Source organism: Schistosoma mansoni, chromosome 2 (genome assembly GCF_000237925.1).
Source record: "Schistosoma mansoni strain Puerto Rico chromosome 2, complete genome".
NCBI lineage: Eukaryota > Metazoa > Platyhelminthes > Trematoda > Strigeidida > Schistosomatidae > Schistosoma > Schistosoma mansoni.
In genome coordinates this window covers 30,129,639-30,138,339 of record NC_031496.1, presented here as the reverse complement: position 1 = coordinate 30,138,339, position 8,701 = coordinate 30,129,639, and positions in this window count along the sequence as shown.

Genomic DNA, 8,701 nt, shown 5'->3' with positions numbered 1-8,701 from the left:
ACATTATTTTTATTATTATTATCCTTGTCTATTCTTACCCCCCATTTCCAGTCTAGTTGACCTTTATTTTCATATATAAATGTTCTTAACAAGTACATATGTGATCAGATTGTTTGAAATGTATTGCGCTAATACCTCATCACATAGTTCTGATAATCTTTCTCTTTTTATTACATTATCGAAAGTTTAATGATTTTTTGTATATTCTGTTGCAACTATTACTGTAAACTAGATGGCAATCTAGTCGTAAGTTCTAAAATGCCCTGGTACGGCCGAGAGTGTAGAGTCCGCTCTCCCTTTCGAAATGCTCTCACATGGCCACGCGTATAAAGCCTCTTCCAGGGAAGTCCTACTCACTGCCTTCTCGTGGCATTACTGTTGTTTACGAAATTCGGAGGACGAAATGCGAATTTTCGAAGCTTTAACCGGATTGGTGGACACGGAAAGTCCACCTAGGAGAGTGCGAAAAACTTGATTCCAAACCAATGGTGCACATGGGCTAGCTCCAGTATCCTGAGAGAACAAATGGCGTATGAATCAATCGTTGGTCATCGGCTACTATGGGACTGCATCTCCTCACTATGCTCCACTGCCTTGTGGATCAGACCTTCAGATCAAAAGCCCGGGGTGTGGCCTCACTAAGAAAACCACCTGCTTCAGTTTAGTCACCTGGGCAGTATCACAGCCCTCACACAAATCAAATGAGATTTGTGTGACGCATATATATCTGGTGTCCCTTGGTACCAATATTTATGTGTTTAAATATATATATAAATCTCTGTGCTAGTGTGGCATACCAACTCGAACTGATGCACGTACGTACGAAGTTCTACGTTGTGACTGACTGTCTGATTGATTCTAATTAAATACATTCAACATTTCCATAATAAATAAGATTTCACATTCCAATTTTTAATTAATTTGAGTTAAAACAAAAATGATAAGTTTAGTTCAAATGGATCATTTTGATCCATTTCAATGAACAAAACTTCATCAAAATGATAAATCTAATTACTGGTATTTTCAGAAGGGTTTTTGTGGAGATTTCAGTATTTTCATAGTTGAAATCATAAGTCAATTGAAGCAAGACCACCCTCGAAAACCTGGAAGCACTGGATGGCTGTTTCGTCCCACTGTGGGACTCCTCAGCAGTGAGCATCAACGATCCCTCCCCGCGAGATCCGAATCCTGGACCTACCAGTTTTGGGCTAGAGCACTTAACCGATTGGTTAAAGTTAGACAGTGGTCTCAGTGGTCTATCAGTTAAGTTCTCTGGCACGAGACTGGTCCTGCTGAGGAGTCCACAATAGGACGGGACGGCGATCCAGTGCTTCCAGGTTTTCCATTGTGGTCTAGCTTCAATTGATTCATGATCTCAACTATCAAAATATTGTTTTAACAAAAACAAAAATCGATATATTAGTTCGTTTGTTTTTTTCCACAGTAACATGGTTGACAGATGATCAGTGAACACGGAAATAATAATAATAATCATTGAGAATACAATGAATATTTGTGATTATGAGACGAGAATTAAATTTACTAATCAGCAAATAAAAAAATTAAAAAAATTAAAAAATAAAATTTTTGAATAATCTAAATTTAAAAAGATTCATTGAACCCATTGAATAATGGTTAGTTGTCAAGGCTATTAAATGGAGTCTTTGAAAGTTTGAATAGTTAGTAAATATGTGAATAGATTTATACATAGGTTGTTCGTTGATTTATTAGATTCATTGTATTTGAAAAAGAAAACATTTAACAGTAAAAAGTCAGTTAATATTACTTGTTTGAATATTCCCATTGATGTTTAGGACTGAAACTGGTCAGTATCTAATTGGCATATGTGCATACTATGCGTATTGCCTCGATACAGCCTAATTCACAAGCATTATAAGCAAAGATGGATGGTGGCTAGCAGTGAAATCCAGGATGCGCGTTTCATCCTAAACATCAATGGGAAGATTCAAACAAGTAATACTAAGTGACTTTAAACTTCACCCCATCGCAAAAACAAGTGGCTATCAGGACTCAGTAGCTGAGTGGATAACGCAATGGCGTTTGATGCGAAAGCTACTGGGTTCGAGTCCCAGAGTGAACATCAACTCTGAGATACAGATACATCCAGCTGACGAAGTGGCGCGCGTCCTGGATTCCACTGTTAGCCACTACCCATCTTTGTTTACAATTTAACAGTATAGTTTTACAAAACGATAATGTTGAATATGTGCACCTTCTGTTGCATCAATTGGCAATAAATGTGTATCAGTTTCATATCATTAGACTAACTGTAGATAGACAATCATTTAAATACAAGAAGCACTAAATAGTTATTTCATCACAGTATAAGACTCATCATTAGTACATATTTGTTACGTTACCAAAAATTAAACATTCAATGTTCGAGCTTGTCAGAGAACAACTAACTTTCAGACCACTGATTTGGCATCCATTGATTTATGCTGCTAACTTTAACTGATTCGCGATATTAGACAATCATTGGTGAGTGAATACTTCACTTGCTATCTGGTGAAACTTTAATCGTCACTTTTTTCACAAAAACTCATTAAAATGTAGTCTTTTATATAGTTATCATCAATCTGCCCATTTGCATGAATATTTGTATTTCATGATATTTGAAACTATAGACATAAACACCATCGGATGCCGGCTCAGTGGTCTATCGGTTAAGTACTCTGGCGCGAGATTGATAGGCCCTGGGTTCGAATCTCGCGAGGCGAGGTCGTGGATGCGCACTGCTGAGAGGTCCCACAATAGGACGAGACGGCCGTCCAATGCTTCTAGGTTTTCGATGGTGGTCTAGCTTCGATTAACTCATGATCTCAACTAAAACTATTCTGTTAGATTGAATTAGTGAGAAAGTACGTTGTGAATTCGTCTCTTATGGATAAACCCGTCACTGTAATTTGATGTAACTGTTTACTTATCCATAATGTTTCTCGCATCAAATGTTACTGACGTAAATAACTGCATTCAGTTTCTAATGACCACCATTCCGCCTCGCGAGATTCGAACCCACGATCTACTTCTTCGTCGATCCCGATGATAAATGTTGAATGATCGCCAGTTAGAAGTTAACAGTCCAGTAAATCGACATCTTAATAATGTGGATTGTTTTTGCTGCATATTGCCTATCAGCAACATTGAAATCTCTGATTAGGCTTTTTGTAGCCCTTACAGAGAAAGGTTTTACACTGTTCACAAAAAGCACTTTAATAAGTTGTGTGATTAATAGACATAATGATGAATTAAAACAAACAAAATTAGATAAGTTGTTGAAATAAATAGATGACAGGAACAGGTAACGCAGATGTTTAAGCAGACCGCGGATTATTAGTTTATTTATTTCATTCTTAATATAGGACTTCTAATATGTCAATAATAGCGACACACTATCAAAGAAATAAATATATACTGTTTAACATTTTATCGATCTAAAAATAGTATCTATGATCAGATTTATATTGGTAAGGATATTCACTACTTAAATTTTTTAACCTCCAAAATGGAAAAACACATTAACAATATATAATAAGTCATACTGTAGTGAACAATAAGACGAGTGGAGACAATCGAATGTATTTAAGCACAAAATTACATAAGATTTCACTAAAACCTGACAACTATACAGTAATCACAAGGGGGGCTTTGTGGCGATCATATGCTAACTAGTGACTGACTCCATGAGGTGATTCCTGGAGTTTAGTGAGAAGTCTTGGCCAGCGGAGCTAATCCATGTCAGGTAGAGACAGGTACCTACTTCAGTACTATGGAAGTTGGCCGCGCAATTTCGTGGATTAGTTGAGGTTAGACATTAACACCATTTGATGCCGGCTCAACGGTCTAGAGGTTAAGTGCTCTGGCGCTAGACTGGTAGGTCCCGGGGTCAAATCCCGTGAGATGGGATCGTGGATGCGCACTGCTGAAAAGTCCCACAATAGGTCTTCCTTGGTGGTCTAGCTTCAATTGACTCATGATCTATATAAAACCATACAGTAAACAGTTCATTTGCAAAATAACAATCAATTGTCTCAATCTTCTATAAATATCAGTCCACAGTCTCTTATTATTATTGTTTATGCATTTTCATACCGATTACATTTAGTTTCCGTTCTTTCTTTATCGATCTTCTACTGAAATACATTCTATACCTGACCATCACCATATACTACTTATATGGATATAAGCAACCCACACTACAATACTAGTATCTATCACATACTACTAAAATAATCTGATAAATAAATGTTAGACCAAAATTATTCAAAATAAAAATAACCTTTAGTAAAAGTTTATAATAGTTATCTCCCTCCCCTGTTATTATTTTGTTTTTTTTATTTATCAACAATATAGAAAAAAACATTAAGGAAAAACATTGAAATTCTTATTATTGTAACAATAACTTTATTGATAATAAGATACATTGTAATTTTTAAAGGGAGGAAAATATGAAAAACAATAAACTATGTAAATGGTGTTCAATAACATGGATCAATCAATCAATCAATTAATCAATCAAATGAACTAGTAACTAGTTACTTTCACCTAAATTTATTTTCATTAGAATCATGGATGGGATCGTGGATGCGCACTGCCACTGAGGAGTCCCACAATAGGATGAAACGGTCGTCTAGTGCTTCCAGGTTTTCCATGGTGGTGTAGCTTCAATTGACTCATGATTTCAACTATTTATATAAAAAATTACTAAAAATTTCCACAAACAACCCCCTTAGAAATGATTAATGATGATTTTTTTGTTAATGAATTCAACAGTGAAATTTGTTTTTTTAATTATTTGAATATATAAATATTAGTAGAAAGGGGGGACTGAATATATATGTGCCACACAAGTCATTGTGATAATGACCGGATGCCCAGATTGAGGCAGTGAAATGTCTAAATATGTTTATTTGTTAGTTTTTTTGTATCGTTTCAATGGAAAATTAAAGATATATATATATATATATATATATATATATATAAAGAGTAATTATTTGTGATAGTGTAATACCTACTTACTTACTTACGCCTGTTACCCCTCGTGAAGGAATATAGGCCAACCACCAGAACTCTCCATCCACTCTCCAATCCTTTCCAGTAAATATTCACTCTTTTCATATCTGCTTCTATTTTCCAACGTATTGTGTTCTTTGGTCTCCTTCTTTTCCGCTTCCTCTTCCGGATTTCAAGTTAGGGCTTGCCTCGTCATGCAGTTTGATGATTTTCTTAATGTATGTGCGATCCACTTCCAACGTCTTTTCCCAATCTCTTTTTCAGCTGGAAGCTGGTATGTCCTCTCCCATAAAAGGCTATTGCTGATAGTATTCGGTCAGTGAATGTTGAGTATTTTGTGTGTAATAGTGTATATTGTATGAATATTTCTATATCAAATAATTCAACTGGTTTAATAAGATTCTTTAAATAATCTATTTAATTTTGAAGATATTTGTCAGAATGGATTAAATTGTGGTGATAAATCATCGAAAATCGTAACAAAATTAAAAAGTTATAGTGATGCATCACAAATCAATCTGGTGAAGTATAAACCGAAAAATCCTACCGTCTGTGACAATATCAGCCATTGGGAATATTTTTTCTCATTTACAATCTTCTGCCTAATTTTACTACAGGCAGTTTACATATATATAAATACTGTTTGTTTGTTTTTTACTAGTTAGGAATGTTCGGTCAATAAACGCATGGGAATGAAAAGTAAAATGTATGATATTTCTGCTAATTTGTTCCAGTTTCTACACTTAAATTACATGGAAACAGACGTGGTTTTCAAGTTAGTGGATATGAAAGAGCATAATTTCATAATTATTGTTGTCATTTGTCAGGTTGAATAAAGTTCACTTCTACCCGAAGTTTGTGTTGATGATGTCATTCAGAAGGACGATGAAAGCTCCACGACCAAACCATCCAGCTCAGAGAACAAAACACCATCAAAATCACTGACCTGAGCTACAAATCTTCTCCACCATCTCAAAGTAAGGACAAAAATAATTAAAGTAGAATATAATATGATCTGATAAGATTTCATGGATTTATGTTAGATACCCATAGTACAATTTGATTGGACTGAATTGTTGTTTAATCAAATTTAATGATTCTCAATAAATGGAATGGTAAAATAGTCGTATATATAATCATGACAAGTGTGCTCTAAAATAATGCCAAATCAATGAAATATTGACCGGTATGTATCGCTTAACATCTTTATTGGTCATTTTACCCTCCTAGCCCTGCCTGATGAGTCCAGAACACCAATATCAATTTCCATTAGGTGAATCTTTTTTTTCAGACATACTTGGTTTAGATACAAGCAGACCATAAAAGAGAAAATAACAATTATACAAGATCAAGTCAAAAAGTGACTGTGATTGGGAGAGACTGCAACTAATAAATTGGGAATATCTTAAGAATAGTAAATCGTTTAATAATAGTCAATAGGTCAAATAAATAAGCTTATAGTAAAAGGAATATAAAGATATGTGATCTAGTTACGTAACGATTGTACAATGAGAATACATAAATAATAACAGTCTATAATTAGTTCCAAAACGTTACCCACAGTTTAATCTTTGTTACGATATAAGATATTTTATAGTCATCTCTTATACACAAGTTATTGATTAAATGTTTTGAGCATTTAGTGTTGCTACGCTCACCTTAGTGATAACATCTAAAGCGGTGATATTGAATGTGTCGGGTTCGATTCACTCATTTAGCATCAGTCTTCTTATGATTAAGGCTGCATTTCACTGATGAGCGTCAATTAGCATGAGACACAGTTTCTTCCACCTACTTTGAACTCACTAACAGGTATGCTACTAAATAAATGTTATGTGATCCCATAATTAAACATTTGGGAACATTTCGGTTGCGATTTCTTCGAGTCATCATAAGAAATTGAGTTATATTTATGATTATGTAACTATCAATTTATGACCTACTTTACCTATTTTCGTATTCTTCATTACTACTGTCTGATATCAGCTTTAATTCTGTTTACTGCCATTTTATGAATAGAATATATATATCATTTACGCTAACTCCAAAGAAATATATATTGATGATGCTGTCTGGAAAGACAATGACCGTTTCATGACTAAACCATTCAGTTTAGTGTGCACATCATTGGTATATGTTAGGTTGTCAATTCACCTAGTATATTTTCTGGATAAAATCATCTAATATAATCTATATCTTGTTAAAGCTTTTGTTTAAATAAAGAGTTTTAAGAAGTCTAAATTAAATAATTTCTTTAATACATATCACATTGTTTCATGTTCCGATATTGTTCTACACACAAAGGAAAAAGCAAGATTCTCAAATACAACACAGAGAACACCAACACAATCACACTTGATGGAGAAACTCTGGAAGAGATGGAAACATTCACGTAACTGAGAAGCATCATTGATAAACAAGGAGGATCGGATGCAGATGTAAAGGCGAGGATTGGCAAAGCAATTACAGCATTCCACCAATTGAAGAACATATGGAACTCAAAACAACTATCAACTAATTTCAAAGTGAGAATCTTCAATACGAACGTCAAGACAGTTAGTTCTACTGTACGGAGCTGAAACGTGGAGAACTACTACATCCATCGTCAAGACGGTACAAGTATTTATAAACAGTTGTTTACACAAAATACTCAACATTCACTGACCGGATACGATCAGCAACAGCGTTTTATGGGAGAGCCAAATCAGTTTCCAGCTGAAGAGGATATTAGGAAAAGACGTTGGAAGTGGATCGGACATACATTAAGGAAATCACCAATGTGCATCACGACTCAATCGCTAACTTGGAATGGTGAAGGGAAGCGGAAAAGATGACGACCAAAGAACACACTACGCCGGGAAATAGAAGCAGATTGAAAACGAAGAATGCTAACTGTAAAGAACTGGAAAGGATTGGAGAGCAGATGAAGAATGCTGGAGTGAGACCTTCATGAGGGGTAACAGGCGTAATTAAGTAATATTGCTCTACATTTAATTACATTACAAAGTCATTAACACGTTTCTTTTATTATACCTTTAAAGAAAATGATAGCAAAGTTTATATGAAAATTCTAAACATACCGTCATCCTTTCATGGTTGTATAGCCTTGTATTAAATATTAGTGCGGAACTGGTTGTTATGCATAAAGGTGGATACATTTATGTGTTTTATTCAACAGGTAAAATGTGAGATCATTCCAGAGCATAACCATATTCATAATGAAGAATGAATATGATGTTTGTATTACTCATTTGTCTATAATATATGAGATTTTTTTGTAATTTAGACTTCATCTAATTACGAAAAATCTTCCGGCTAATCAGTTCAACGATCTAAAATTGACACTAGTCCATTCTGTATACATCTGTGGATATTTGTAGGTACACAGTACAGAGAAGTTCTTTATTAGTAACAAGCAATTGTTTATCCCTCACCTGATCTTCCATGGTTACCTGATTGAATTCTATCCAACCATTCGGAAACGCTTCGTCCATGTGGCACTATTAATACAGTGAATATATATATATATATATATATACTGATGGTTGGATAGAATTCAACCAGGTAACCATAGAAGATCAGGTGAGGGATAAACAATTACTTGTTACTAATACGGAACTTCTCTGCACTGTGTAGGTGGACTGATAGGCACTTGTTCAAATGGTCA